Source organism: Ursus arctos, unplaced genomic scaffold (genome assembly GCF_023065955.2).
Source record: "Ursus arctos isolate Adak ecotype North America unplaced genomic scaffold, UrsArc2.0 scaffold_9, whole genome shotgun sequence".
Taxonomy (NCBI): Eukaryota; Metazoa; Chordata; class Mammalia; order Carnivora; family Ursidae; genus Ursus; species Ursus arctos.
The window spans coordinates 32,942,183-32,966,832 of NW_026623111.1; the positions used below are offsets into that span (position 1 = coordinate 32,942,183).

Here is a 24,650-nt window from a genome sequence, read left to right on the forward strand (position 1 = left end):
CTCTGTGTCTTACGCGAGAAATCATTTGGTCCAGTGTAGTGACCTCCACGGGGTCAAACACAATTCTGGAACCCTTTGTGTGCTCATTTCCTTAAGTAAATGGAAGGTAAAATATTTGAAAGCAGGGCAGCTCTGGGCTGTTCCAAAACATCCATGTTGATTGTTTGTTTTTCTGGATTGTAACAAAGGAGCTTTAGCCAGAAGACCTTTGCACTCCTGCTCATACCCCCAAATTTCAAAAATACATAACAAAAATAAAACAGAAGCCAGACTTAAGGTTATCTTACCAAAACAGGACCCCTTCCTTCTTGAGACTGTACAAACAAATGAGCTCCCCAGTCAAGTTTCAATCAATCATTGCTGATGACTTCAGTGCAAGTTCAGCTTGATCTTTAACTCATACCACATTGTCTAGTCCTCAGGGCTTCGTTTGGTTTCCTCACCTTGTTTACACACCAAATGGTGAGTCCATTTGCAAGAAAGGAATTGTTTACTGATTTCTTTTCCTGTCCATGTGTTCAGCAGTTAGAACAAAAAGGCTCCAAAATGCATGCTAGGGAATAATAAGCAGTTTTCCTTGGGTGGTCTTAACAGCCCAGTGGCTAGATTACTCTGAAGTTGAGACTTTTTAAACGTGACCTCTTGATGAGGCAGGGGGATGGTTGACTTTCTAATCCTTGGGAAGGAAGGGGATACAGCAATGGAGAGAGATAGCAGTGGGCAGCAGTAAAAAACAGAACTCTGAGGCCAGTCTGCTTGGTTTTCCAGTTCTCTTACTAGCAGTGGGCCGTGGGCAAGTCACGTAATTACTTTGTGTCTCATTCGTGTGATGAGGATAATGATACTACCCCCCTGCCATGTCATGGTGATGAAATACATTATTATTTCTTAAAAAAATTTTTTTAAAGATTTTGTTTTTAAGTAATCTCTGTACCCAACATGCTTGAACTCACAACCCTGAGATCAAGAATTGCATGCTTTACCGACCGAGCCAGCCAGGTACCCCTAAATAAGTTAATATTTCTAAGGCACTTAGAACAACGCTGGGCACATAGTAACTGCTATGTAAGTTTATGTTACATAAATTAAAAAGAACTAGAGATGGGGAAATGCCAGGAGAGATTAGTGTCAAGATCCCCTAGGGAGGGGGCTGATTTAAAAGGAGAAGAGATACTTCGTGGGGATAAAAGTGGCAGAAAAGCAAGTAGGTTGATAGTCAAACGGTAGACAATAAGGCGGTCATTTGGAGATCTTAAGTGGCTTCTGACTATACAGATGTGTGACCTTAAGCAAGTCATTTAAACTTCCCATCTGTAAAAGGTGACAGTCAGCTGGCCAGATGTTCTTTTAGGTTTGGTTCCAACTCTGGAAATCCATGGACCTGGCTTCTATTCTTAGTGAAACGCTTGGAGCCACAGCTCGACTGTGGTTTCAGGTAGGATTGTGGGAAGATTATAGAGTCCACACCTGGTACCTGTCATTATCTGAGTGTGAATGAAAAACGTGAGCAAGGCTGAAGCTGGAAGGCACGAGCTGAATTGCTTCATGAACATAGCTGTTCACTGCCACCTGATGACTTCCATGGGTTTCTTACATGTGTTCCTCTTTCCCCCTCTCAAGCATTTGGTTCCATTTCTTTTCTTTTTATCTTTTCTTTCTTTTCTTTCTTTCTCTCTCTCTCTCTCTGTCTTTCAACCATTCCCTTTCTAAGCTGCACGTGAAGAGGCCTCATTGTTTGAAATCTCTCTTCTTGGGAAGGAAGAGAGGGGTGTGCAGGAGAGGCCAGCAGCCACATAAAGAGCAGGGGCAAATGCTGCTGACGAGTTCCAGCAAAGGGCAAGTGCTTACGTGGCTGGGCTGAATTCTTCCTGCCTACCTCGATAGCATGGTTTCGATATTATAGTCCATCTGTGCACCGTTTTCTTCTGTGTAGGGTTTGTGTGTGCGTGGAGGGAGGGTGTTGCCTTAGTCTTCTCATTTTTCCCTCGGGCTCTTTAAATATTCTTGTTCTATATATAAAGCAGCATTTGCTTTTTGCTTCCGGCACTCTGACCCCTTGGTTGCTTGAATATAAATGTACTGTGTTCAATCATTGAGTGAAGGGTACTCATTTCTGAGGAACAAACCTGTTATTCTGGCAAAAGATATGTGAACAGACTGTTCTCTGCAGATTTGAGTGTCTCTGAGAGGTGGTGCTGACAAAGTGGCATTTGGCAGCATGATGCTGTATTTAAATAAATATTCAGCTTGGTAGTAGTCATGTTTGTATCAGGCTGCGGTTAAGCACACTACTCTCAGATTTGAACCTGTAAAGGATTATGAAAAAAGAACTGTGGTTTCAGTGGGAATGGTCATTCCACCTAGCATCTTCAAGTTTTCCTTTCTTGAGTTTTCTTCGTTGAAAAGTTTCATTCAGAATTTTTTTTTATCAGTCGGACTGTGCTAGGTTTTGCTGCAGTAACAACGCTCATATCTCAGCTGCTTAAGAGAACAACATTTTCATTATTGTCTATGTATGTAGCTATTGAGGGCTGGCGTCAGGACTCATGTCCACCCTCACTCGTGGATGAATGTTGATGGAGTCTTCCCCATCTGGAATATTGTCAGTCACCATGGTGAAGGGAAGGAAACATGCTGAATCACATACCACATCTTAAGGGATTTGTCCTAGAAGTAGTATTACTTGCACTCACTTTCGTTGGCCAGTCGATAAAAGGCAAGTCAAGGCATGTCAGTGGCCATGCCTAACTTCAAGCAGGCAGGAAAACAGAATCTTATCATGTTCGTGGAGGGAGGGAAATCAGAAATATTTGATGAACAGCACTAAATGCTTACCACAGACTTTGCGTACGGCAGATACTGTAATGCAGGCTGGGAACACAAAAACGGATGGGGGTGTACCCTAGTCCTAGAGAAATTAAATTTCATGGAAACAGCTTTATGTAGGAATTTCAAAAATATAGTGAAGCAAAAACGGTTAAAACTGATCTCTGTATTAGGAGATTCAGAAGGTCTTCTTTTTTATCATCACATTTCTCTAGTTTTTGTAATTATTTCCCAAAAGTTACAAATAGCTACAACATAATCATCAGAATGTAAATCTGTTTAAGAAAAATTGGCTTTACTTAATTTTACACAAGTTTTGGTCCTCCTTAGAATCTTTATGAAACACACAGTTTTTGTGTTTTTGCCATGCTTTAGCAGTCTAAAAATTGAATGCGCCTAAGGAGAATAACTTCTTTATTACATGCTGGCTGAAAACTCGGCCAAAATTCCATTGGAAGCCAATTGGTTTTCTTTTTCTTTTTCCTCTATGTGTCCTTCAGTGCTGAAACTGGAAATATACCAGCATTATGGGTTCATAACTGAGAGTGTCGCGATTCTGCACAATACACAAGCACATTTGTCATTTAAAATATCAGACATCTGTCTGAAGTTGGTGCTGACCTTCTAAACTGCAGCTGAATGTCCAGATTGTTGCTTCTCCATCCTCCTCAGAGGCATTTTCAGTGCTGGGTTCACAGCCCCATGCTTCTTGTCTGCTTCCTAGTGGGTTATGGGTTGTTTCCTAGAGTCTAGACACAAAATGAAAAATGATTGTGTAATTCATTTCCTGTTCGTCTCTGCAAAATTCAGAGGAAGGTCTCAGAGCTTTGGGACACACCACCTCCTCCTAGTTGGTAGAAGGAGCAGACATTCTGGCTCTGTGGATACACATTGAAATCTCGGCCAGCCTCTTGCTACCTGTTGAACTGTGGGCAAGTTTCATAATCTCTTTACGTCTCAGTTTCCTTCTCAGTAAAATAAGGAACATAAGAACTGTTTCAAAGGGTTGTTGTGAGAGTTGAGTGTATGGTTTCTAGAAAATGCCAACAATTTCTGACATGTAACAAGCACCCAATAAATATTCCCTACTAGCACAGTGCTTACTGGTTTTCAAAGGATTTCATTGCATTTTATCTCATGGGAATAAATCAAGGCGATGGAAGGCGTACAGCTGAATTGGTTTTCCATTTACTTGCCAAAAAAAAAAAAAAAAAAAAAAAAGACTTGGAATTCTCTTGGAGTCACAGTTACCTAGCAAAGATCTTATTTAATGATGACGTGTATCTCTTTTCTCCTCTGTTCACATTTTTCCTCACTCATCATCTCATTAGATTCCATATAGACCAAGTCCCACTAACTGCCTTTCTTAACTTATAAATCTTTTCTCATGCTCTTTCGGATTTTGAGTGATTACTTTAGTGAGCAGTGATTAAGGGCTAAAGGGGTTGGGTGCCAATACTATCGGAAAACAAAAACTTTCATCATTTTAATAATAAGAGCTAACATTATTTGAATCTGTACCTGGCTCATAATTAAAGATTTATTTTTTCATATGAAATCGGAGCTAAAATTCTGTCAACCCTGTGAGGTCACTATGAGTACCATTTGTATATTACAGATGGAGAAATTCAGGCTGGGGGGCGCCTGGGTGGCTCAGATGGTTAAGCATCTGCCTTCGGCTCAGGTCATGATCCCAGGGTCCTGGAATCAAGCCCCGCGTCGGGCTTCCTGCTCGGTGAGGAGCCTGCTTCTCCCTCTCCCTCTGCTGTTCCCCCTGCTTGTGCTCTCTTGCTCTCTCTGTCAAATAAATAAATAAAATCTTAAAAAAAAAAAAAAAAAAGAAATTCAGGCTGGGAAGTTAAGTAGTAGGCCCTAGGCAACATACTTAGTAAATGCTTACAAGCACTATTCTTGGAATTTGAATCCAGGACTGTTTGACTTCCAAATAGCTTCTTTTTCCCCACTAAGCTCTATTGTACAGACAAGTTTGAGTTCAAAATAGGGAGGTGATATTCCTGGCTGGTGAATGCTGTGTGAACACTGTTTGAATAGATTAATCATGGCAACTAAAAATACCAGGGTGTATTGTTGCCTTTTTGTACAGTCTATACTTTCTATAAAACACAAGTATGGTGCTGTTCTTGATTCCTGACGGAGAGTTTTGAGACTTGGAAGCCTGTCCTTCGTGTAATTCTGCATATATACTTTCAGATTTTGTGTACATGTGGCCCGTCCTCGCCATCCACGGTGGGAGGGCTTGTAATAAGAAAAAAGTAAAGATGGAAACCTGAAAAACAAATAGGCCCTGCCTTCCTATCTGAATGACTCCCTCATTTTTTTCACCCCTGACCTCTTTCTAAACAAATTGGCCTAAACGGTAAATCCAGGGGTCCTCTGTCCTTGTTTGGAATGGTATCATTTGAGCATAGCTTTAATGTTAAGGACTAGGTGACAGCTAATGGATCAGGATTTTTACTTTGAATTCTGAGGCTTACTTGGCTGGACACCAGCTTAAATGGTAGTGATCTTTCATGACTTAAAAGCTGGTTGCTAAATACAGGACATTTGGAGATCCTAAAAGGATCAAGTTCATGTATATATGTATATACATACATATGTGTAAAATTTATTTATTTTTTTAAGCAGGCATTGGAAGCTGGTGCATGATTTTCTAATCTAGTTTCACGGTCCTTTTGATCAACCACCAATAAAATGGAACAAGACAGCATCTCTCAAAGGGTTAATACCCTGGAATTTCACACTTAACAATTGGCATTATGTCCTCTGCATTCTTGAGGAATTTTCTCACTGATGTCAAAAGACTTTGGTTTGTTATGCAAGACAGTGGTCCAGTGACTTTGCATATCACATTCTCTTAAAAGGGAGGGAAGTCCTTGCATGCTAATTGAGGCAGAAAAAAAGTAGTGTAAGTGGTTCTTTGGCTACAGCTGAATTAAATGAGTGCATTTAGTGAGAAAATAAAAGCACAACAAAACTCTTGCAAATGAGTGGGCATTCTGTTGAAATGTCTGCTTACCACATTTTTGTCATTTTGTGTATATCTTACTACTGTGTCACTGTGATCACATTTTTAAGAAACACTTCAATGTACTTATATAATTTGTTTTTCTGTTTTTTTTCTGACCGCCTTAGTTACCTATTACTGGGTAAGAAACTGCTCCAAACTTAGTGGCTTAAAATGCAGGTTATGATTTCTCAAGCTTCTCTGGGTGGACTAGCTCAGCTGGGCAGTTCTCTTCCACGTGGTGTTGGCAGGTTGTTGTATTCAGCTGCTGTCAAGGCTGTGCTGGAAGGTCCAAAAAGTCTTCTCCCATACGTCTGGTACCTCAGTACCTCTCCTCATGGTCTCTCTGCCTGGCTAGTTGGAGCTCTCGCACAGCACTGTGGTCTCACGGTTGTCGTACTTCCTCAGCTAGCTGGCTTGCAAGAGAGAGAAGGCAGAAGCTGCTGGTCTGCGTAGGCAGGGCATGGAGGTCCCAGAACATTACTTGCACCATATCCTATCGGCAGAGGAAGTTAGGGAGTCAAGCCTAGACTCAAGGGCAGGGAGTTGGAGGAGTAGATCCCACTGCTTGAAGAAGAGGCATGTGCCTAAAAGGAGGGAAGGAATTGATGACCTATTCATTAGACAGTTTGCGGGGAGTACTGAGGACAGAGGGCCTGGTGGCTGATGGAAATGCCAAAGGCAGAGGCAAGTTTGATCCCACTTCCTTTCTGGGGTTCTGGGCAGAGACTGTTAACATGGAGTAGCTTCGTGCCAGGTCGGAAGAAGTGCACAGCAACACCAGAGGACAAAATGATGAGGTCAGGTGGAGGGAGGTCTCAGATTCTCTCTCAGCTCCTGTGTGGTGGCAGAAGAAGTTCTTGAATTCAGAAGAGGACTCAGGAGATAGCTGAGTTAAGAGGTAATGGCCTTAGGCCAGGAACCAGGGGGAACGTGAGACTCTGAGCTGGCTGTAGCACCCGAAGTGGCATCCCAAGGCCATGACCACCAGCTTGGATGTCAACAACAGATGCCCGTGGAATAGCCAGGGGCTATCCAGTTTCCAGGGGCTATGCAGTGATCTAGCCAGTTTCGTTTCCCTAGTCCCCAGGCCAGGCAACAGTGCAGACTAGCCCCTTTGCAGTGGAGGGCATCCAGGATCCACAGGATACCATTCGATTTGCACTCTCCATCTCCCAGGGCACCATTCTGAAAGGAGACATAGCCCCTCTCCTCATCTAGTTACTCTTTTGGAGATAAGCAGGAGGAGGGTGAGAAATCTAGGCACTGGTCAAGATGGCTAAAGCATGAACCTAAAATAACTGTTTAACTTATTGCATTGGACCAAATATTCACCAGAGCTGTCTACAATTAGGTCTTCTTCCTTCTGCTAGTCTGAATAGTGCTCTCCTGCCCCCAGATACATTTGTGCCTGAATCCTCAGAGCCTCTGAATATGTTATCTTCTGTGGTAAAAGAGACTTTGTTGGTGTGATTAAGTTAAGAATCTTGAGTTGGGGAGATTTTCCTAGATTATCTGAGTAGGCCCACAAGATTTCCTTGTAAGAGGAACACAGGACATCCGAGGCAGAAAAAAAGAGATAAGATGACAGAACCAGATGTTGAAGTGATAACACGTGATAACACGTTGAGGACAGAGGAAGGAGCCATGAGCTAAGGAATGCAGGTGGTCTCTGTTAGCTGGAAAAGCCGAGGAAAACTCCCAGGAAGGCTGGAGAAGGAATGCAGCCCTACCAACACCTTGGTATCAGACTTCTGAAACTGTTAGGACAGTAACAGTTGTATTATTGTAAACCACTAAACTTAATGTGGCAGGTGCTTATAGCAGCAGTAAGAAAGGAATTCACCCCTGTCACCTCCTGCCAAAGTCACTTAGAAACATTGAAACAAAAACTTCTTTCTTGCCGTGAGTGCAAAATGAAGTCCTCCCCATTCCTTCTCCTAGTAAGATACTAGTTCTATTCGATAAATAAGAACATCGAGGGGTAGGGAGTGAAATTCGGTAACTTTGTCCAGACTGAATGGTTAGTGATCGAGCCAAGATTAGAACTCGCTTCTTTCAGAGCCGCAGATGCTCTGGGAGCATCCTACGAGAGTGGGGTCTTATGGCCAAGTAGGTCAAGGTAAAGGTATCAAGTAGAAATCTCTCTAATGAGTAAGTTTTCAGGATCTCAAAAATCCGATCTGAACAAAGTCTTACATGTTGTAGAATTTACTGACATGATGCTTCATAGACATAACATGAAAACAAGTGCCACTCCGCGACCCAGTGACCCACTCATCCTTTCGGAACAACCCGTTACACCATATTTGCTCTACTTTTAATGCTGTGGGCAGTCTTCTAGTCACTTACAGTTTTTTACAAGTTCAGTTCAAATTTCTCTTGGTGGGAGAGTTCATAGAGCCACATACAAAATCTCTTCAAACTTTATTTTTTCTATTAAGGCAATAACCACAACGACTGTACTCTGACTTCGAAATTAGGATGCCAGCAGCCCCTGCTCCTTCTTTGGAGGTGATGTTGACTGTGGTGGTTTGAGCCTCTTGTTTCCTCCCCTGGATCTAGGGAGCCAGACACCAGGATTGTTCCCTCCGCAGGTCTCCGTCTGAGAGTGGGCACGTCCGGATCACTTCTCCCTGAGCTTTTCCCGTTGAAGAAAGGTGGGCAGTCGTCCCCACTGGCAGACTGGGACTTCAGGCTTACCCAGGGCCTGGTCGCGAGTCTGGGTCACTCAGAATTCATATCCATATGTTGGGGACAGCTTGCGTTGAGAACCATCTTTGTGACCCAGTGAATACTCTGAGAGATTTTTTCCTAACGTTGTCATTGTGCTATTTGCAGCACAAGTTCCAACAAAACAGCTTTTCCGTGCTGTCGTCAGGCCTGTGGAGGCAGCATGGAAAGCAACTGAATAAGCACCAGAGCGGCCCGTGTGAGAGCTGCTGGCAGAACTAGGAACGGAAACATGCAGGCATGTTCCCATCTCTGTGCATACGCTTTGGTCACACCCCAGGACTGTAGTATGTGTTTCAGTGCTCTGCCTGTGGAGGACGGGAAACTCGGATTTGGTCCGTGTGCACGTATATATTGGAAATGTGGCCAAAAAAAAAAAAAAATCCACTAAGGACATGCATTATAGAGTGGAAAATTTGGGTAAAAATACATGGTTTCTGGCAAGTCTTCCACACTTTCTGTCTGGCAGGTGAATTCTTTAATCTGAAAATGAAAGCCATCCCCGAGTCCCCTAGGTAACATGTCAAATACTGTCATGGTGCTCGGATCCCTTTAGTTATGGCCTTTGTTAGATCGGAACCTGAGACCGACACAAAAATCTTCTCTTAAGGAGGATTTCCAGAAGGGCTACTGTAGCTGGGTGCATGCTTTAGAATAAAAGTAAATCTGTTGCTCGCTTTAAATAAAAAAACAAAAACACACAAAACCTAGTTTGTGTCCACGAAAAGTATCTTTGCATGTCTAGACGGTAGTGCCCATCAGCTGCCTTTCGTAAGGAAGGGATACAGAAAAACCATTATTCTCTGCAGAAACCTTGTAAGGCCCCACGTGACCCAAGTGACCTCTCACTCAGCTAGTGTAACAGGAGCCAAAAGTGTGCAAGGAGGCTGAGCTTGATGACTGATGTTATAAATCAGTCCTGGCATTATGGAGCGTTCCTGTTTGGGGCTGGTATTCTCTCGAGGACTCTTGTTGATTGTCCTGCTGATAAAGGGTGAAAAAAAATGTCAGAAGCAGCGTGAGTTGTGTCAGTCACATATTGTTAGGTTTCCACCCAGATGGTATTTCTAACAAATAGAGAGGAAACTCTCTAATGTTATTAGCGTAAATAAGGGAAGGAAGAATTAAAGCATAATTTTACAGACAAAAATTGCAAGGCAGGATCAAAAGGGAATGTTTATTTGCTGTCTGCTTTTGCCAGATATTGTGCTCGAGGTGTTGCAGACGGCCTTTTACAATAATGAGTAAAGTTTTGGGGTTTTTTTATTTTCCTTTTAGAGTGGCCGGAATGACTTCTGCATGCGAGCTAGAAGTTATCTGGGCATTTCCCTCTGTTTTCCACATAAATTGAATTTTTTCCTCTCGTTCTCCTAGACATCTTCTCCCATGTTTATGACTGTAAGTCATTAAAGCTGTCCCGGAAAGCTGTTTTTAGGTCTTCAGCTGTTGTTGGATGGAGTTGAGAAATTTTTGCTTTCACAATGGCCTAGAGCAAATTGTCACATGTGGTGAAGTCTAAACCCCACAGTGACCACAGGATTGTCATACCCACATCCAGTCCATTGTGTGTGGGATTTGTCACCAAAACACTTTCTACCTGGGACATGAGAAGGTGCTGGGGCACTTGCGCTGTACTGTTGCAGGTTAGATGTTGCCCAAAATAGCTCTGTGTTTGTTCACACAGCTGTGAGACACACCACATCCAAAGCATATTCAAGCTTATGATTGACCCTTGGGTTGAACATGCACTGAAATCGTTGCCCATTTCATGAGACCGAGAGGAAGCCGTTCATTTAACACAGACTCAGCCTCCTGTATCCAGATCTGCTCGGATAGGAGGACAGAGGTGCAGAGGGACTAAGTAGCTTGCTCAAGTCGCATGATCAGCTGAGTGGTTGAATGGTCTCATTCCTGGGTCTGTCTGACTCCAAAGTTTAGGGTTTTTTTTTTTTTTTTTTTTTTTTTTTTTTGCAGGGCTTCTCCAACTTGTACGGTGAAGGACTAATTTTTTGTTTTGTTTTTTACATTTCGAACCCACTGTAATACTGTACATGTTGTATTATACGCTGTAATACTGCCTGTAAATGATAGCATGCAGCTTTCATCCCGTGCAACTCATCCAGGCATCTGGCCCACACCTAACCATTCACACCTGCTCAGCAAGATGAGTCCGCTGATCACGCGCTTGGATGGAGGGCATGTGAAATTGCTGTGAAAACTTCTAAATGTTTAGTCTCAATTCCTGCAGTTTATGATGTCATGGACTGGTCATGATCAGGATCACAGATCACACTTCGAGTAGCCCTACTTTAGTGCACGGGGAGTGAGGGGAGCATATGTTATGGGAAAGCCAGACGCTGACTGAAGAGAAGCTTTGGGAAGAAAGCAGAGTATATGGATGGTCGACTGGTCGGCTGGCGAATGGTATAGTTTGTTTATTCTCTCTAGGACGAGCCTGATTCTAGCCGTCATGCTTTCCTTCAGTTATATGCAGGGCCTTGCTCTCAAGTCAGGAACACATGTCAGCTTCTTCTGCAGAAGCACCAAGTGATTTCTAATACCCACAACAAAATTTGCATGGGGGGAGGTGTTGGGAGGAGAGCTTAAAAAGGGCAGGGCAACAAAACGTCCCTCTTTGCAGGAGTTTCTCCCAAATTCTCCCTTGTGAATTCACATGGCAATCTGTTCAGCTCACGTATTGAGCTTCTCCTATGTACTAGACACTTCAGTAGAGGCTATGTGATTAAGAAAGTGTTTCTCTATCTTGTAGTTTATTGTTGCTGGAGAACGGGAAGAAGTAAGACACTTAAAAATATTATTCAATAAACATTAGTATGAATTTTGTGATTAGTTGGTCCTAAGTAACAATTTTAAGAAAATGCTTAAAGCTTAATTCTATCCTTTAAGGTGATTAAACATGGTATTTGTAGTAATTTTATTTTTTAAGGGTATTAGCCAGGAAACTAGCATCTGATTAGAACAATGTTTCTATGGGAAAATCACATCTTGCTGAATATTTTTTACTTTAACACTTTCCTCAGGAATAAAACCTGTCAGACAGGAGTGTGAAAACTGCCTGTACTTAGCAGAATAATTTGTTACGTGAGCAAGTACTGGTTACATGGTGCAATATGGTACCATTTCGGTTTCTTTGGCCCAAGACATCATCAACAATCTTCTAGAATTTTAGGGTCTACAAAATAAAAAATACCCCTGTCTATCTTTGGTAATATGGGCAGACCTAATTCTATCGTGACTGAGCATAAAAAAAAAAAAAATTAATGCCATTCTCCAAAGCCTTAACAGTGAGGCTGAATATGAAGTGGCAGAATAATAAGTTTGGTCTTAAGTCTTTGACTCTTAATGTTCACAGATTTTTTCCCTGCAGATTTGCAAATTTCACTTCTGTTTCATGGTTTGGATGCATGTTTCACTTGGTGCTGGTGAATAGGGGTTACTGACTCCCATTCCTCTTCCCACCACTTCTTTGTCTTGGAAAGTCAAGGATGACATGGGTTGCTAGGGATTCTCTATTAAGCTGATCCTTTGAATTGAAATTGATTTACAGGGAGAAAATATGGAAATGCATTTCTAAATTATTATAGAAATCAATGAAAATGGCATTTGCCTCTTTTTATTTTTAGATTTTTATTTCTTTGAGAGAGAGAGAGCACACAAGAGAGCACAAGTGGTGGAGAGGGAGAAGCAGGCTCCCCACTGAGCAGGGAGCCCGATGCAGGGCTTGATCCCAAGACCCTGGGATTATGACTGAGCCAAAGGCAGCTGCTTAACCGACTGAGCCACCCAGGCACCCCTTGCCTCTGTTTTAAATGAAAATTGAGAATTGAGCAGCTTCTTTGTGAATAAAATCTATTCATAATATCTTAAGTAAAGATCAGATTATTTTTTTAAAATACTTGTATTTGTTTTAGATTCCTTGGCTCAATCCTCTTTCTAGCTGTGTCTGTTTTTGAGTTTTTATAGAGAGAAACTTAAAAACTTAAGGTGTGCTGTCTCTCAAATCTGTGATTTTTTTTTCCTCTTTGGTAAAGGCATTATTGTGCCTTGGTTTTAATATGAGGGAAAATGAAGATGGGGGTGGAATTTGTATTAAATATTTGGAATTTTTCTTCCTCCCCAGCCCCAACATCTAAAATATGCATGGGATTTGGAAAACAAATTAGAAACAAGATCTTTCACAGATACTAAAAAAAAAATGCATTTCTAAATGGTGACAAGTTCTGATTTCTGAATAGTGCTGTTTCATTTAGGAATTTTGGTTGCTAAACAGTATATAATAATCTCTATTTTTTCTTTTCCTTGGGTTTTATTTTAACTTCCTAAAGAATGAAAGACCTCTTAGAAAAAAATTAACACCAAATATCCACTTTGCTAATATAAACTCATTTGCTAGAATAAACTAATAATAGTAAAAACTAAAAATACATTAATTTTACAGTTTTTTGTTTTTTGGGGTTTTTTTTGGTGAGACCTGTGGTAAGGAAATACAAAGTAATCAGAACCTGAAATAGTTTTGCTTCTTTGTCTCTCTGTGTCCCTAAACTCTTAGGTTAGTGGGAACATGGAGACCATACATGAATATTTATTTATTTGAGAGAGAGGGGTAGGGGTAGAGGGAGAGAGAGAGTATCTTAAGTAGAATCCATGCTGAGCATGGAGCCCATTGTGGGGCGTGATCTCACGGCCCTGAAATCACCACCTGAGCTGAAACCAAGAGTTGGACACTTAACCAACTGCACCACGCAGGCACCCCCCTCCTCAGACATTAATATTAAAACCATGTGCCTTCAGCTCAGGTCATGATTCCAGGATCCTGGGATCAGTCGAGCCCCGAGACAGGCTCCCTGCTCAGTGGGGAGCCTGCTTCTCCCTGTCCCTCTGCCCCTCCGTCTGCTTGTGCTCTCCCCCAAATAAATAGGTAAAAGCTTTAAAAAATTAATAAAGACACACCATCAAAAATACATCTGCAAAAGGCATGAGTTTGGCCATTTAAGGTCAGTATTTATTTTTTCTCACTATTATATTCATGCTCGGCTTATTACCTAGCATGTACATAGCTCTCAATACGTATTTGTGGAGTGAATGTGTGGAGGAAGAAATTGGGTGTATAACCAATTAATTGACTGACTGATTTCAATGATAGTTTAGAACTTCATTTGTGTGGGTCACCATTTATGGGGTGAAATCACCTGTATTTTCCAAACAAACTTTCTCTGTATTGATTTTCTCTGTACTCTGTGTTGATGAGAAAACAGACTTTCTACCACCCAGAAGTCTAAATATAGCTTCTCACAAAAGTGCTCATGTTACAGTGGTGCAAATAGAAAAGAAAAACAGACTAAGTTTTAATCGTGCAAGTGTAGCACATGTCTCCTTTCCCTCCTCACTCCATTTTATCACAGATAATTACATTATTAGGCATCGGTAATTTAACCAAGATAGATAATAATTGCCGGAAAACTACAGTTTTTAATTTGAAGAAAGGAATTGCTGAGTAAATGAAAGAGAAAAATACCAGTGTGTTGTGTTTGGTGATTCTTTTTATGTAACTGTGTGTTTAGCAATTCAGGAAGTGACTTAAATTTTGCCTGCCAATGTTTGATGTTAGATTTTTATCAGAGGAAGGGTCATATCGTTTTTCTGTGAGTTTAGAGATTTGTTTAAATGGAAACATTAGTAAGCGACAGTCTCCCTTTTGGGGAATGAGTTCCCTCATGAAAGCTTTGTGTCTTGTGCGCCAATGTGAAGAGAAAAAAGTCATATTGGATGTCTTTTTCTTTCTGTTCTGGAGAGTGTATCAAACACAACCAACGTAGTGAGTTCAGACCACCTGTGAGACTCCAAATTGCTCTTCCTGAGTCTATGTTGAATTTAAAAACAACATTTGATTATAGTATTTAAAGCAAATCAAGGAATATTCAGATGAATCAGTGGGTAAACACATTTAATAGTATGGACCTTGCTCTTATTGCAAATGGATTATTATCCAGTGAAACCATTCTTCTTTCATGTTGTAAAGCTTTCCAGATTTCAGGAAGCCAAGGCAGCTGTATTTTTCAAAACCTTCATATGTGATCCAAAAGTACCATTTCCTAGGAGAAATGAAGATCTGTTAATATATACTATTTGTAAGCAATGGTTGAACTCTTTTCTGAGAACATCAGAAATACACCCGGTAAAGGAAAGCCCTCATGCCAGAGAAAGTGGGATGTTCTCAATTAACCAAGGGAGCAGTTTGGATAAGAGGGACCCACGTAGCAGGTGCTGCTGGGTCTCTCCTTCCAGCATGTGAGGGATGTGAGGAGATTTGCCTGGCCTCAAGGGCTGAGAACCATTCATACAAGTGACTCAGCAATTTACTCCTTTGTTACTTGCTTCATCTTGAGGGATGTGCCCACACCAAACTTACTGACTCAAGGAAATGCAAGCTGCCTAGATCTAACTGTGATTGATAGAAAAGGCTGTCAGAGAAAACCCTGTAATCAGAGGCAGGGCAGATGTTTCTATCTGGATTGCAGTTGTCAGTGGGTCAGAAGGAAGTTGACATGTGTGCAGATGACTCAGAGACTGAAGACCTCTTCCAGTTTGTAGGAGTCCGAATAGTTCCCAAAACTTAGACACTCGTTTAGTTTAAGTTCTAGCAGATTTTCTTTGTGCACAATTTTATTTTTGATACTCCTAAACAGCCACTTGGTGACTTTTCAGTCATGTTTTATATATATGTCTCTCTGTTGTTTAGGGCATAGTGCTGGTTTATTTTTTAGTATCATTAAGAAATGGTAAGGATGACATACAATTATAGAGTTTTAGGGAAAGTCAGTATTAATACATAAGCTTGACCTTAAAGGTAAGTCACTGGTCCTGGGAATATTTGGTTGGTGTCGGGCCAGCTCAAATTTGGGCTTGTGGTGGCTCTTCATTGCCCAATACAATGGCGTCTTTGCCTGGCAATCTCTACCTCTCATTAAGGAGTCAACACATCACAGCAGCCCTTCCCTCCCCAAATAACCCTGGGAACAGAGGAGCTAACACAACCATTAACACTCGCCAAGTACAACAATAAGAGGTTCCATCTGCCCTAAGGAGGGGCATCCCTAGAAACTTTAGTGCCTCTGAGCCGGCCATCAGAGCAATGGCATTTGTAGTCTTGCTCAACATTGGGGATTTGAGTATCTCTTTGGATAATCTTCTCTTCCCTAGTGGTTAGGCATATGGTTCTCATAAAAGAAATCTTGTGGACTATATTTTGCTTAAGACTGCCCATCCACAGTCTCTGATGTGATAACCAGACCACCAGACTGAGGTTAACATGCTGGGTGATTTATTGGTGATGTTGCCAACTTCTTCTGGCTCGAATGGTCTTGCTCAATAACCGCTGCGTGCTTTTGTACGTACAGATTAAAGGGCTCTTCACCATTTTCCCACTCTTTATTAACTTGTAGGAAGCATATTTGGGTCTCAAGCCTCTGATTGATGATCAGTTGATTGACCACGAAAAGTGGATTCATCCACTTTTGCCAGCTCTAGTTTAGGTTGAAAATGATGGCTCTCTCCTGAAATGAGAGCCCCTGTCAGGTCACCATAAAGCTGGAAGGATTGAAGACATTTGTGGAATTTTTGTCCTTAAATGTTTTGGCAATAAAAATTGTAATGGAAGCACTCTTAATATTTTCAAGAAAAACAGAAGTGAATTGTTATAATTAGCTCCTCCAATTAGGTATTCAAGACAAACATGAAAATATGTGAAGGTTCCCTTATCTGTCTGCCAACTTGTATCTTTCCACAATACTTTTCTTTTTCTGTTATTATTATTATTATTTTTTTTAGAGAGAAGAGAGCATGCGCAAGTGGGGGGGAGGGGGAGAGGGAGAGAAAGGATCTTAAGCAGACTCCACGCTGAGTGTGAAGTTTGATGTGGGACTCGATTTCATGACCCCAGGATCCTGACCTGAGGCGAAATCCAGAGTCGGACATTAAACCCACCGAGCCACGCATGTGCCCCATCCACAGTGGTATTTATTTAGCTTAAAAATGGAAATTAATTTTGCACTGATGACCTGAGATTAGAGTTTCTGTGTGCCCTGGAGACAGGGGTAGCTACTGACCTTTATGTCTTGTTTTCCTGTCTGTTGGTCTTGGCAGTACCTTTCTCTTCCAGGATGCATTCCCAGAATGGTTCAGGGAAACAAATGCAGTCTTTGGAGGACTTTGGCTCTTTGTGGCTGAGATAAATATACATCAACTTAGAGTGGATTTTATTTCCCTCTATGAATGAATTCCTAGAGAATTACAATTGTGGAAAGAATTATAAGTTCAAATATAATAGAATGAAGTTTCCCTAAAGGATTATGGTTTGAAGCCTCAGTACATTGAGTAATTGTTCTAAAATACATCTTTCTTGTCAAAAGGTTTGAGGGTTTCTGCCAGTCCATTTTCCAAACAGAAGATGAGGGGAACAATTCTCAACTGCAGGTATGATCAGAACATAGTAGGGAAAAAGTCTCCATTCTGCCAAGCATTGCTTATTTGAGGATGAGACATGTAAGATTAGGGTGTCGTGGGGGGAGCGGGGGGCGCAGCAGGGCAGAGAGGATTTAGGCTAGCATTTCCTATTCCTGTTGTACTTTTGAAACCTCTGAGTCTTTTAATGCCCTGTACAAGTGTATGTTAAAATAGATGAAAGACTAGATCCCTAATCAATACGGAAGGGAAGATTATCCTCAGAGATTCACAAATACAGATAATTAATGGAACCAAACTTTCAGAAGTGAGTGTATGGAGAACAGCATGGGAATAGCTAGAATGAAGTGAGTTTTGAATGCTGATTGCTTTATTTTCATACTAGTTAATGAGTTAATGTGCCACACATCCTCTAACCTTTCTGGAATGGTGAACAAATGGAGAGATGTGCTGAGTAAGTATTGGAAGACAACATGAGCCCTTAGGCAAATTAGCTGGAATTTAAAGGAATAGACCATGCGTTTATGATTAAACTAGTGAAAGCCTGTATATAAGTCCAATTGGTAACACTTTATATAATGACAAGTGATAAAATCCCTAATGTTTTCCTTGATCTTTCAGAGTTTCTTTAAAATGGAAAGTGGCTTCAGAAATTGAATTAGCAAGAGGGGAAGAGGAGAATGCCTTTGGGTTATGTGTGTGTGTTTCTCAGTTAAAGATTCTTATATGAATCAGTGTAATGGAAACATCAGAAAGAAATTTGAAGGTTAAATTAATTCATTGCATTTCAAGAGGAGCAAGTGTTGTGAGAAAAAGTTAGAAGGCCTTTGGTTAAGTTGGGCTGAATCCTGATTTCTGCTTTTTTAACACGATCACCACTCGTGTCTGTGTCTGGAAATAAGATGATTCGTAGGCAGCAAAATGCTGTTTTTATTATTGCAGCGATGTCAATCCAAACTAGATGACTATGATTCATGGAATCTTCAAGGAAAACCAAATATTCTTTTTTAATAAAGTAATGGAGTTGGGATTTGCACATCTGCTCTTAAAAATCTGTTTTTTATAATATGGAACATACGTTAATCACTACATCCTTTATTAAGCGGAGGGAAAATTCTTGTTGAGTGGATTAATTCTGGATCCTGAAAATGTGGAAAAATGGAGGACAGTATATGAGACGAATGCGTGTTTGTCTCACCTCTTAATGGTAGAGCAGTGATTTGCACACTGCTGGTTGGGACCCTTGCAAAGATAATAATATCAGGTGATGGGTTGTGACTAGCATTTTTTTTTAAAGATTTATTTATTTATTTATTTATTTGAGAGAGAGAGAAAGCGAGAGGGTTGTGAGTGGGGGAGGGGCAGAGGGAGAGGAAGAGAAGCAGACTCCCACCAAGCATGAAGCCCCACATAGGGCTCGATCTCATGACCCCGAGGTCATGACCTGAGCCAGAATTAAAAATCGGATGCTTAACCGACTGAGCCACCTAGGTGCCCCATGTTGTGACTTAGCATTAAAAAGAAAAATGAAATGGAATAAAAATATCAGAGTACACTGAATATAGCAGAAGGGAAGTACCGTTCAGTGAAGTCTGTGTACGTGTACACACAGGTGTATGTGCTCGTGATGTGAGATGGATTTTTCCTGTATTCTACAGCTTCATCCTGGAGGCTGCTCTGGGGTTGGCTGGACCAGAAAATGCCACCCCAGATGAGGGCCGTGTCTGGTTCAGGGAGCTGGAAAACCACTACGGCTTTGGAGTCCCTTGTTCTGAACATTCCATGCTACCTGTAGGTTCAGCTGCCTGCCCTTCGCTGGTCTGTTCCCCCCAAGCCCCCAGATGCAGACATCCTGTCATTTCTCATAGTGCGCCCAGCTGTTTGCTGCTCCTTCCTCGGCCTGCGCTGACCCAGGGACTGGATGCAGTGTTTGGAATGTATAAGCAAGCACAATTCATTCATTCTTTTTTTTTAAAGTCTTGTTTGATAACAGCTTTATCGACAACTGATTTAGATACCAAACCATACAGTTCACCCTCTTTGAGTATGCAGATTCTGTTTTTTTAGTGTTTTCGTAGAGTTGTGCAAGCTTCACCCCAGTCAATCTTAAGAGTATTTTCTCCATCTCGAAAGGGAAACTCCATGACTTTAGCCATCCTTGTTCCCCAGTCCTTCTTTTCTTGGGTCGATGGGGCTGCCTCAGAGGAACCCTCAAGGGAAAAGATTAACTTCCGCATCTAGGCCAACACCGAGGTTTTCTTTGGACCACTTACCTCTTCAGCAAAAAGGTTTTTGAGTATGTACCCCCAACTTATGTATATAGACATACGTTTATGGATTACATGTGTCACCCTACTAACATTTATTAAATTATCAAGCATACACTAACGAATTAAGCCCTAAGTAGGAAGGCTGAGTTTTGCCCACACACCCCTGCGTGCGCCCCCACCCCAATTCCATGCCCTCAGTTTAGCAGGTCCTGCCCAGCTTAGTCAGGGCTCAGCTGAGCTCTCAGCCCCTTTTTCTGTCCTCTGGGACTCCAACCTCCTTTTCCCAAACCTCAGGCAGGGGTTTTTTTTCCCCATGATACTAAAGCAGTGTCTTAGCTGTTTCCTGGGCTTGGGATGCTCTCCCTCCCTTTGTCTTTCTGGTGGACTCTTTCTATTCCATAAAGAACATGACTGGGTTTATCTCCTCTAGTGGTTTTCCTAAATGTCCTGAGCATTGAGGAGCTGGGTGCCCCTGCCTCTCCCCTCCCTTAACAGCCCGTACTCATTTACCTGTCTCCTGTAGCACTAAATTTCTGTGTGTCCCATGCTAGACTTCAGGGATTGGACTTGTAGATGGCTTACATTTCTTTTTTTCTTTTTTTTTTTTTTTACTATTATAAACAGTGTCATGAAGAATAACTTCCCTTGTACACGAATCTCTGTACTTTTCCACTTGGCTTCTTTCTCTCTCTCTCTTTTTAAAAGATTTTTATTTATTTATCAGAGAGAGAGCACAAGCAGGCAGAGAGGCAGAAGGAGAGGGAGAAACAGACTCACTCCTGAGTAGGGAGCCCGATGTGGGGCTTGATTGCAGAACCTGGAAACCATGACCTGAGCCGAAGGCAGAGCCTTAACCGACTGAGCCACCCAGGCGTCCCTTCTACTTGGCTTCTTAGAATGGATTCCTAAAATGTTGATGCCATTTTTTGTCATAGTTAAAAAAATTTTTTTTAGAAAAATAAGCTGGGATCCGATTGTAGTGTTACTGGAGTATCAGATTGCCATGACTCTAAGCATTGAGGCTTGTTACTGGGATATCGCTTCTATCGGTTTGCTAGGGCAGCTGTAATAAAGTACCATAAAATCGAGTGACTAAACAACAAAAATTTATTGTTTCACCGTTCTGGAGGCAAGAAGTCCCAAGTGTGGGTGTTGGCCCGGCTGGTTCCGTTTGAGGGCTTTGAGGAGAAGATCTGTCCCAGGCCCCCTCCTGCGTTGTGTTCATGGCATTCTCCTGTATGTGTGCCCGCATCCAAATTTTCCCTTTTTATAAGGACGCCAGGCATATTGGACCAGGGGCCCACAGTACTTCAGTATGACCTCATCATGACTAATTACATATGTAATGACTCTATTTGGAGATAGAGATTCTGAGGTTCTAGGGGTTAAGACTTCAGCATATGAATTATTAGTGCGGGATACAATTCAACCCTTTACATTGATTGGTACAAAATTGAATTTGTATTTTATTTAGGGAGATTTCATATATTTATAATATTGAATTTTTCTAATCGGGGACAAGATATGCAGTTGACTGTTGAACAACACAGTTTGAACTGTGTGGGTTCACTTATACATGGATATTTTTCAATACAGTCCAGTACTGTCAATGTATTTTCTCTTCCTTATGATTTTCTTTTTTTTTTTTTTTAAAGATTTTATTTATTTGACAGAGAGAGAGACAGCCAGCGGGAGAGGGAACACAAGCAGGGGGAGTGGGAGAGGAAGAAGCAGGCTCACAGCGGAGGAGCCTGATGTGGGGCTCGATCCCATAACGCCGGGATCACGCCCTGAGCCGAAGGCAGACGCTCAACGACTGAGCCACCCAGGCGCCCCTTCCTTATGATTTTCTTAATGCTTTCTTTTCTGCAGCTTGTTTTATTGTAAGAATACAGCATATAATACATATGACATGCAAAATAATGTGTTAACCAACTGTTTATGTTGTTGGAAGGCTTCTGGTCAAAAGTAGGCTATTAGCAGTTAAGTTTCGGGGGAGTCAAAAGCTATGCACAGATTTTCAACTGTGCGGGGGTTGGTGCCCCTAAACTCTGTATTGTTGCAGGGTCAACTGTATTTCTCTTTTGAAGACCTATTAATAACTATCAATTAAATGTATAGATTTATTAGATTTGGGGCACTTAGAAGATGGCAGTATTTGAAAAATAACATCAGAATAGGAATATGGGGTAAAATGGTGCGGGTGTATGAGAATGGAGTGGGGTACCTCGCATACGGTTGGTATTCCATAAATATCTGCAGAGTAGATCTGCTGAATAACTAGAGAGAGTAAAATAGTAAGGCAGAAAATTTAATTTTGGAATGTAAAAGTTGTAGGAGATGTTGCTGGATAATCCGGGGTACTTACATATTTAAATTAGTCTAAAATTGTCCTTCATCAGGACAGACTGAGTTTTTAATTTGGTATTTCACTATGTGTGTATAACTTATCACAGAAGACGTATAGGAGCTGAAATACTATTATGAGACATTTGTATAAATATACTCATTACTACTAAGGTCCCCTTTTCAGAATTATAGGTGATTGAAAATATTTATATTACGTGGAAAAAGAGGGGCGCCTGGGTGGCTCCGTGACTTAAGCATCTGCCTTGGGCTCAGGTCATGATCCCAGGGTCCTGCTTCTCCCTCTGCCTCTGCCTGCTGCTCCCCCTGCTTGTGCTGTCTGTCTCTCGAATAAATAAATAAAATCTTTACATGGAAAAAGTAAGATGCCCTCAAAAGTGTCATTATTTTAAAACATTTATGTTTATGGTCAAAAGAAAACTCGAGTCCACCTGCTGCTCTACCCTATGGCATTTCGAGCTCCTGGGGCCCTTTCCTCCTCCCAAGCTCCCCCCCCTTCCCTGGCTGAGTGCTGGTTCATGAAGATATATGGATTCGCCAATTGTGTCAACACTCAGCATTTCATATTTCATCTCAAGTCCTATAGATGAAAGCGGAAATATTTTAAGTTTTGAAAGCACGGGAATTTTTTACACTTCACAGACCTGCAGTTCCTGGTTTCAGAGAGTGGCTTTGATGTTTGCTACTTGGTTACAGTGCTCAGTTTAAACTATCTTCGGGCTTAGCACTGCACATTCAATTGTTGCCCTGTTTCCCTTTCTTTCTCCTTTTACTCTGCGTGAACGTTCATCTCTTGAGCTGAGCTCCCATCTGCCCCATCCTTTTACCTCTGGGGAAGGCTCTGCTGGCTTAAGGCTTGTTTTTTATGAGAGTCTTCAACTTCCCACCTTGCTTCCTCATAAGCCCTAGGACAAGCTTTCTGGATGAACTCTTTTCTTCTTAGAATCAAACCACCCAGCCCCAGCTGGGCTCTTTCTCTAGGCTCAAGCTCTAGTGCCCAGAGCCTGACCCAACTGCCCCCCTCTGCCCCCCACTGCCCCAATACAGAAAGAACTGGAAAAAAGGCAAAGCCTGCTTTTGCTACCAGGGCAACCACTGCCTGCCACTTAATAGCTCATTTTGAAGTTATTTCCTAGTTATGAAGGTTCCTTTGCATAACAGTATCAAGTAGTGGGGCTATATGCCGCTGACTGTTCCTGATCGTTATTAGGTTTGGTCTCGCTTCCTTTGTTATCGCTCTTTGGTGTGTGGATTTCTCCATCGCAGATACGTGGAGTATTTCCCCCACCCATGGCAGCATTGTCTCTAGACCTACAAGTCCCTCTGTGTGAGGGGTGTATCAGCTTGTTATGCACTCTCAGTGTGAAGATATCTCTTGGCAGGCTTGTAATTGGCTGTACATCGAAAGTAGGGTGATATTTGCAAAAGTGCGGACTTAAGAACACACGATATAGCTCACTTTGGGCCACTGTGGAAGCAAAAATTCTTTACAACTCCTAACAATGGTTGCCTTACAGACACCTCTCAGGGACTACTTTAATTGCTACCATTAATATGGATGAAGATGTCCAGACGATCGTGGGAAAACACAGGATTGTGTGCAGGCAAGGAAGGGGAGCACGCAGGTGGCTTCTAAGGACATGATGAGGAATTTGAGGGCGCTTTTTTTGGATGGTCATTGAAGCATAAATCCTAAAGTCTGTAAGCTCATGTGATTCCTGAATCCTGTTTATAACTTTCACACCAAGTAGATTTCTCACTGCACTATCAATACCTTCAGGGTCTGGAAAGTCCCTCTTTTTTAGGAGATCCTGTTCCATCTTTGGCCATCTCGTACTTAGCTCTTTCTTATTGAAATGGCTTGCTAAGATCTGTCATTTTGTCAGCTTATTACAGGGTTTTCCAACCATTTAAAGTCCCTGGGCTCAGAAGAGACCATAGAAAGAAACGATGTGCCCAAGCAAAGCCCCGGGAGGCGAACATCCAGATAATGCTCAGATGAGATGCTCATTCGTCGACTCAGCAGATTTTGAGGACTTGTGGGGCAGAGTGCTAGATTATGAAGAGTTAGAGATAATCAGTGTTGTCTTGGCTTCAAGAGCCTCTAGTCTATCCAGGGAAGAAAGTATATATAATATATATTTGAAGCCTACTCTATACCCGTCCCCAGTTCCATTCTCTTCCCACATTTAGAGGCAACCACTAATCAGATTTTGGTTTTTATAATTTCCACGCATGTTTTTATATTTGTACTAAATATGCATGTATCCATAAACTCTCTAATATTGTTTTGTATGTTTATAGAAATAATAACACACTGATCCTGTCATTCTGTAACTTACTTTCTTTGCCTTTGAGATTTCTCCGTGTCATTCTAATTTATAATTTTTGCTACTGAGTTTTACCGTGTGAATAAACCATTACTGACTCATGCCATTTGTTAATCAGTGCTTAAGGTGTTTCAACTTTTCACGTAGCAAACCCTGATGGGTTGGACAGTTTCGCACGTGTCCTTGTGCAAGAGTTCTGTACGTATATTTGTGTGATTGTTGATTACACGTCATATGATCTGTGTGTCTTCAGCCTTTCTAGATTTTGATCAGTTAATTTCTCCTCAGAGCAATTATGCCAACTTACTCTCCCACCAGTAGTGTATTTGAGTTTCAGTGCCCTGCATTCTCACTAACACTGGGTTTTGTTGTCTTTTTTGGTACTTGCCTTGATGATGTTCTTACAGCTCTCTGAACATCTGTCTTCTCATCACACTTGATTAATGTCCTTGCCAAACTGTAGATTCTAAGAGGCAGGAACAGTGCCTTCTTATTCACCAGTCCACCTCCAGGAGTTACCCACATCCAGCTCCTTCATCCTTCTTCTGGACTGCAAGGCCAATTTCAGATGCTGTATCTTCCGCAGCCCTCGTTGAGCACTCCAAATCAGATGGCTCT

General features: G+C 41.7%; 1 protein-coding gene across 28 annotated transcripts in view; it reads left to right on the forward strand.

Annotated features, from left to right (window-relative positions):
* LIMCH1 (LIM and calponin homology domains 1) overlaps positions 1-24,650 on the forward strand; it is a 320,176-nt gene that overhangs the window by 63,672 nt on the left and 231,854 nt on the right. The window contains exon 2 of one of the 28 annotated variants that reach the window (XM_057309662.1): positions 17,014-17,077. The exons of the other annotated variants lie outside the window; for them this stretch is intronic. The gene's annotated coding sequence lies outside the window, so the exon portion shown is untranslated. The remainder of the gene's footprint in view (positions 1-17,013; positions 17,078-24,650) is intronic. 28 annotated transcript variants of the gene reach the window in all.